This window comes from Elephas maximus, chromosome 1 (genome assembly GCF_024166365.1).
Source record: "Elephas maximus indicus isolate mEleMax1 chromosome 1, mEleMax1 primary haplotype, whole genome shotgun sequence".
NCBI lineage: Eukaryota > Metazoa > Chordata > Mammalia > Proboscidea > Elephantidae > Elephas > Elephas maximus.
The window spans coordinates 16,889,551-16,897,680 of NC_064819.1; positions in this window are offsets into that span (position 1 = coordinate 16,889,551).

Here is an 8,130-nt window from a genome sequence, read left to right on the forward strand (position 1 = left end):
GATAAAGAAAATAGGGGCCCATGTTCTGGATGGGTGAGGATGGAGAAAAAGAAATGGGGCTTGATGGGGTGAGGAAAGTGGGCCAAGGAGAATCCATGATCGTGTCACTTAAAAAGAGGGAGAAGGGAAAGAGAAAGGGCAACCAGGGCCACTGCCCTCGCCCCCTAGAATAGAACTTCCCCCTACCTACTCCCATCGAGGCACCGTGTAATCCATGTGCCCTCCAACATCCCGATTCTAAATGGGATCCCTCTCTCCTGTCTCCCATCTTCTCGCCTAATTAAAGAAAAGGGTTTTTAAAATGACAAATAAATAAATGGTGATGGTAAAAATAGAGGTAATAGTAGCTTCCACTTACTGAGGGCCTATCATGCCCCCGTCGTCTTCCATAGTTTATCTCTGATTCTTACAACAACTCTGTGAAGCAAACATTGTTATCCCCATTTTTGTAGTGGTTGTTGTTAGTTGCCCTAGAGTCCCTCTGACTCGTGGTGGCTGGGCCTGTTTTCTGAGGCGCCTCTGTGTAGGTTCGAACCACCAGCCTTTGGGCTAGTATTCAAGAGCTTAACCATTTGCACTACGCAGGGATCACCCATCCCCGTTTTACTGACACAGAAAACGAGTCTCCCCAAGATAAAGTAACATGCTCTAAGTCACGTAGCTACTGAGCACTGAGCACAGAGTCAGACCTAGGTCTGCCCGGTTTCTGCCCACCATGCCACAGGGTCTTTTACAAAGGGGTAAGGAATTGTATTGATTTCCTGCTGCTGCTGTAAAGGAGCCCCGGTGGTGCGTCAGTTAAGTGCTGGGCTGCTAACCAAATGGTTGGTAGTTCCAACCCACCTGGTGGCTCTTAGGGAGAAAGATCCGCAATCCGCTCCTCTAAAAATGCCAAAAAAACCCCAAACCCACTGCCATCGAGTCGATTCCGACTCATAGCGACCCTATAGTGCAGAGTAGAACTGCCCCATAGTTTCCAAGGAGTGCCCGGTGGATTCGAACTGCCAACCTTTTGATTAGCAGCCATAGCTCTTAACTACTACGCCACCAGGGTTTTAACCTAGAAAATCCTATGGGACAGTTCTATTTTGTCATGTGCGGTCACTATGAGTCAAAATTGACTCAATAGCACATAACAACAACATTACTGCTGCAAAAAATTACTACAAATTTAATGGCTTAAAACAACATAAATTTATTATCTTACTATTCAAGCGTCAGAAGTCCTAACATCAAGGTGTCGGCAGGGCTGTGTTCCTTCCAGAGGCTCTAGGAAGAATGCATTCCCTTGCCTTTTCCAGCTTCTAGAGGCTATCTGTATTCCTTGGCTCATGGCCCCTTCCGCCATTTTCAAAGCCAGCAGCATCACAACTTCAAATACCTCTCTGACTCTGCTTTCGTGATCACATCTTTCTTACTCTGCCCTCCTGCCTCCCTTTTATAAGGACTTTTGGGGTTACATGGGACCCATAAGGATAATCTCAAGATCCTCACTTTAGCCACACCTGCAAACCCTCTTTTGCCAGGTAAGATAACTATTTATTGGTACCAGGACCTGGACATCTTTGGGGGGCTGTTATTCTGCTGACCACAGGAACCAAGTCTGTCTTGTTGACTGCTGAATCCCCACCAACTAGCACAGTGCTTGAGGCATAAAAAGTGTTCAGGAAAGATTTCTTATATCAATGAGTGAGGAATACTAAACAAGCTTAACTAAAAATCTTAAATCTTATCTCTGCTTTTTTTTAAATGAGTCAATTAACTTTTTTTCCTGTGAATTAAAGCTTTATTGCCACACACAGATGGTCTCCTAATTAACTTTTTTAAAAATAATTTTTATTGTGCTTTAAGTGAAAGTTTACAAATCAAGTCAGTCTCTCACATATAAACTTATATATACCTTACTACATACTGCCAGTTACTCTCCCCCTAATGAGACAGCCCACTCCCTCCTCCCAGTCTCTCTTTTCGTGACCATTTTGCCAGTTTCTAACCCCCTCTACCTTCCCATCTCCCCTCTGGACAGGAGATGCCAACATAGTCTCAAATGTCCACCTGATGCAAGTAGCTCACTCCTCATCAGCATCTCTCTCCAACCCATTGTCCAGTGCACTCCATGTCTGACGAGTTGGCTTCAGGAATGGTTCCTGTCCTGGGCCTACAGAAGGTTTGGGGACCATGACTCCTGGGGTCCTCCTACTCTCAGTCAGACCATTAAGTCTGGTCTTTTTATGAGAATTTGGGGTCTGCATCCCACTGTTCTCCTGCTCCCTCAGGGGTTTTCTGTTGTGTTCCCTGTCAGGGCACTCATCGATTGTGGCCAGGCACCATCTAGTTCTTCTGGTCTCAGGATGGTGTAGTCTCTAGTTCATGTAGCTTTTTCTGTCTCTTAGGCTCATAATTACCTTGTGTCCTTGGTGTTCTTCATTCTTCTTTGATCCAGGTGGGTTGAGACTCAGTGATGCATCTTAGATGGCTGCTTGCTAGCATTTAAGACCCCAGATGCCACACTTTAAAGTGGAATGCAGAATGTTTTCTTAATAGATTTTATTTTGCCAATTGACTTAGATGTCCCCCTAATTAACTTTCTTTTATTAAGATATAATTCACATACTGTAAAAGTCACATACAAAAAAGTATACAACTCAGCGGTTTTTAGCAACTTCACAAAGTTGTGCAACCATCATCACTGAGAAACAGTTTTAATTCTTCTGGAATCCAGATTTCTGGGATCCGCAGAGTTGAGGTGACCCACCCATCCCATTGCCCTTGAGATCTTTTGAACCTTGAGCCTTGAGAAAACTGGTTTCCTGGAGTCACTGTTAGATCAAACAATAGCCAATAGCCTAGTGAGCAGCTTAGTGGAGACGTTTTGCCTTAGGCGTTGGGCTCTTTTGAAGAATTATCTGTGTGCAGTCATTGGGAGAAACAAACTCCAGGGTCAGACTGGAAGCTGTGTTTTAGGGTGAGTTGTCATTGTGTAAACACTGCTCCCGGCCTTTTTCCGTGGCAATGCTGATACGATGGGGTATAAGAGTCTTTGGAGGATCGCTCATCTTCAGAACACTTAGACTCTCTAGTCAGAATTGTTGCCTGATTTGTAAGTCACATAGTCAATACACTTCAATCAATTTCTCTTATTGGCTTAATATGATTTTTATTTTAATATCACTATATACCTCTGCTTTCGTTTCCTTTTGTTTTTAGTTTTTGGTTGCTCTGTCTTAAGATAAAGGAAAACCTGGTGGTGTAGTGGTTAAAAGCCACGGCTGCTAACCGAAAGGTTGGCAGCTCGAATCCACCAGGCTCTCCTTGGAAACCCTATGGGGCAGTTCTACTCTGTCTTTTAGGGTCACTATGAGTCGACTCGATGGCACTGGGGTATAAGTCAGGATCGACTCGATGGCTGTGGGTTTGGTTTTGGGCCTTAAGATATGATGAGACCAGAGGCACCAACCTGACAGCTGAGCAATCACCTCCTCCAACCTGCCCAGAGTGAAAAAAAGACAGCCCTTGACACTTATCAAAACTTGTCCTTGACACTCACCAGAACTTGCCCTTGACACTTATCAGAACTTTTCCTTGACACTTACCAGAACTTGTCCTTGACACTTGCCAGAACTTGTCCTTGACACTTACCAGAACTTGCCCTTGACACTTACCAGAACTTGTCCTTGACACTTACCAGAACTTGTCCTTGACACTTACCAGAACTTGCCCTTGACACTTACCAGAACTTGCCATCTAAGGTTGAGGGGGCTCTAGGTTGGAAATCAATTCCTAAAATCGCAGACTCACAGTGGGGAAACCTTCAGAACCCTAAACGAAAAATAAACTTGAACTTATTTGTCAGAAAAGAAGGGCTTTCAGGGCATGAAGGCTGCCACATGAGTTCCTGTGACTCCCATGATTCACGCAGGACTAGGAGAAAGGGACTCCTAAAAAAGTAATTATAGAGGCTTGCTGGAGACAAGTACTCGGAGAACTTTGAGTGTAACATGGGAGCAATTTAACTGGTTTTATGAAATCTTTTTAATCTTGGGAGAAGGCCTGGGACTGACACATGAGAAGTTGTTTCACAATACACTGATTTTAGTCTTTACTGAAAGAAGGCAGGAAAGACAAGCCCCGGGAGGTGTGATGCCTTCCATCTGCCGGGGATTTAAGATGAGTGGGAACAAAGTGTCCTTGTGATGACAGGACATCTTAGAAAGTACAGAGGGAGGATTTTTGATGAACATGTGGTGAAAAGAATTGCAAACAAAAGCAGAAGTATTGAAGGAAAAAATAGAACAAGTGATATACAAGATACATTTAAAACATAACCATAAAATAAAGTCCAAAGTCATGCAGCCAAGAGATATATCTGGTTTACACAGTGTTTGAATCAATTGCTGATATTTAGAAATCAAAAGACTTTATATTACATTCTGTTTTATGGCTTCTCTTGAAAAATTGGAAGATCTGGCAAAGCTGAGTTCTCACTCTTGCCTGGAAACGGTACTGGAGCTGAGTGTGGCCATCCCCTTGGGAGGGCCAGGTGGCCTCCAATTTGTAACTCACACCTCTAAGCAGGCTTCAACCATCCTATTGGCATTTTTTTGTATAATGTATTAGTTTTCTAGAGTTGTCTTAACAAAATACCACAGAGTAGGTGGCTTTAAACAACAGAAACTGGTCGTCTCACAGTTCTGGAGGCTGGAAGTCCGAATGCCGTGTCCACAGAGCCATGTTCTCACCAAAGGCTCTAGGTAAACATCGTTTCTTGTCTTTCCTGGACTCTGGTAGCCCCAGGTGTTCATTGGATTGCAGATGTATACCCACATGGTCACTGTCCCTCTGTCTCTATTCTCCTCTTTTGTAAGTTGCCCACTCATAATGGATTAGGACCCACCCTATTCTAGTATTTCTCGTGTTAACCAATAACGTCTTGAAAGACTCTGTTTCCAAACAGGCTCACATTCATTAGGACTTCAACACATCTTTTTGGTGGACACCATTCAATCCATAACAAACACCATGTTGCCAAACAGGGCCAGTCCCTCCTGAGGCATCTGGCTGTTTTAAATCAAGACATCTTGGTGGGAAAATATATTTTCTCCTACATTATATAGGGGAAAATGTGTTTTATAAAAATTTACATTTTGACAGGGAATTTTAAATCCACACTGTACTTTTGTGGAAAATTAAGGCAAAACAAGGGCAAGGCTGTAAGCTTTGAAAGGACAGGAACCATGTCTGCTCGTTTACAACTGAATCCTCCATGCCTGGAACATCACTAATGCCCACAAATACAGGAAGAAGGAATGAATGAAGGAGTGAAGGAGTGAAGGCAGGCAGTGACTGATCAAATGCTCATAGGAAAAAGGGGAAAAGCTTGTCTGAGGGGACAGGGCATAAGGAAGAAAAGCCCAGGCACACAAGGCTTTCTGATGAATGCCATTGATTTGGGAACAGGAGCATGTAGAGATGAGAGAATTGGGCAGCGAACAGGATGGAGAATATGTGGGGAAAAGAGGGTGAATCTTTTCTGTGTGAGTTAGCAAGAATGCAGAAATGTGTGGAGCTCTTCCTCAGGAAGAAGTACTTACAGAGAGAAGCAGAATAAAAAGAAAAGGGAAAAACTGAAACTCTGAGCTGGACTTACAACTAACTGCCCACTGAGGAACTGTGGCAAACAATAAAATTTAGTGTTTCCAGTGGGGAAAAGAAAATCTAAATAAGTGAAATGATTCCATAAACTTGTGTGATATATAAAATGTCTTTTGTAATAAAATAAAAATTTCTCTGGGAATTTCTGATAATGGAGACATCTAAACGTCTGTCTTGGATCATTTAGCAGTGAGCTCCCAGGAGGCAGAGGCTGGAGGGAACAAGCTTTTCATGCACTCTGTGATTGAGGTGAAATTGGTTCCTGGATGGCCAAACGGTTTGCGCTCGATTCAAACCCACCCACTGGTGCCTCCAAAAGCATGGTGATCTGCTTCTGTAAAGATTACAGCCGAGAAAACCCTACGGAGCAGTTCCACTCTGTCACACATGGGGTCACCATGAGTCAGAATTGACTCGAGGGCAAAGGGTTTTTTTTTAATACATAGAAACAGAGGGGGAGGTTAAGTCAACTGAGCACAGTCCATCTGTGGATGTGGCAGGTCTGGAGCTAGGGTTCCAATCCCTAGTCCAGCTTCACGGTCCCCAGGAAATGTTTCTAGCCAGGCTCCATTGTGTGTATGGGGGTATAGGAGGGTGACTTGGCAGAAGACATAGTTAAAGACTGCTTTTTCCAGTTCTTTTTTTTTTTTTTTTTTAGGAAGTAGGTTCAAATGCTGGTGAGGTCATTACTGATGGCACTAACCTTGTGTTTGTCATTCTCTGAGCTACACCTAGGCTGTGTACATGGAACCAAAGCATCACGGGAAGCCTGGAGCCTTGGGCCTCTCTCTCACCAAGGCACAGTTGGCTTTACTCACGCTTTTTTAAGCTGAGTCATAACTGTGATTGCACCGTTTTGATGACGTGTGTTTTGGGAACCAGGGAGAGAGGCCTGCTTTGCAGACTCCATGTCATCACTGCCCCTGCTCCAAGGACTGTTAAGTAAATCCCTAGGCCGATTTCTACATACTGGCTAAGCGCGTGTCTTTTAAGCTTGTCAGCGGAATCGGAGAGGAAAATTCCAAAGGTAAGTAAAAAGCGGTGACTCTCAGTGGGGTGAAAGCATTCTTGGGATTGGCTGGATTGGACCTCTTCATGTTCCAAGCCTGACATCCCTGTGCCTGACCCGTTCCTAGCAGGTTTTTTTCTGTATCACGTATTAGGTGAAAGTTTACAGAGCAAATTAGTTTCCCATTCAATAGTTTGTGACATAAAGTGTTCCCTGACATTGGTTGGATTTCCCACAATGTGTCAGCACTCTCCCCATTTCTACCCTAGGCTCTCCGTCTCCTTTTGCCCTGATATTTTACCCCTTCCTGCCTTCTCATCTTTGCTTTTGGGCGAATGTTGCCCTTTTGATCTCATATAATTGATTGTTCTCTTTAGAACGAGTGTTATTGTTTATTTTATTGGCCTGTCTATGGTTTGACTGAAAAGTGATCTCTGGGAATGGTTTCAGTTGCAGGTCAGAAGGGTGTCTTAGGGCCATAGTCTCAGCAATTCTTCCAGTCTCTGTCAGACCAGTTAAGTCTGGCTTTTTTTGTGAATTGTTTTTTTTGTTCTACCATTTTTGTCCAGCTCTAGTTCTTCTGGTCTTGGAGTCCTGTAGGCTGTGATGCATGTGTACCTAGCAGGCTTATCAAGCACTGAGCTATTGCTGCCAACCTCATAGTACAACCTGTGACTAAGAGAGAGGAATCAAGGAGCTGCCCTGAAGTAGAGTAAGGCCTTGGGTATCTGGCTCAGCAGTGCATCTTGGTCACAAATAGAATCTTGGGCTCACTCAAAGTCTTTTCTAGAATCTAGGTTGCTCTGAAAGACTACACTTAATAGAGCCTTCGTGCAACAATTCTAGAGGGTATTGGCATTTTAGAACAAGGGTCATAAAGCAAGGGTGTCTTGTTCATTTTTCTTCAAGAAATATTTATTGAGTACCTACCGAGTGGTAGGAGATGTACCGGGCTCTGGGGTACTTTCTGGAACTAAACAGGCAGGAAGCCCTGCCCTGCTCCCATCATGTCTTCCAGAAATGACCTGGGAAAACCAGGAGATGAAATTCTTCATGCCTTATTTTTGAGCTATCTTGGGGAGAGGTCATATGATGGAGCAGTGCTACTGTGGTTTGAGACCATCCACAGGTTTCAGTTAACTACCGTCTCTTTCTACTGTTTGTTCCTCACAATGGCTGCTTGACTTCTATTGTCTCAGTGAGACCACGACACATTTTCCATATGGACTGATCAGATTAGGGTTTGGGGCATAGAATGGCCAACATTTTACAAGCCTGTGGACCAACCAGGAGTCCCTGGGTAGTGTAAACCATTAAGCGCTAGACTACTAGCCAAAAGGCTGGCTGTTCAAACCCACCTGGAGGCATCTCAGAGGACAGGCCTGGTGATCTGCTTCTGAAAGGTCACAGCCTTGAAAACCCTGTGTAGGAGTTCTGCACACATGGGGTTGCCATCAGTCGAAACTGAC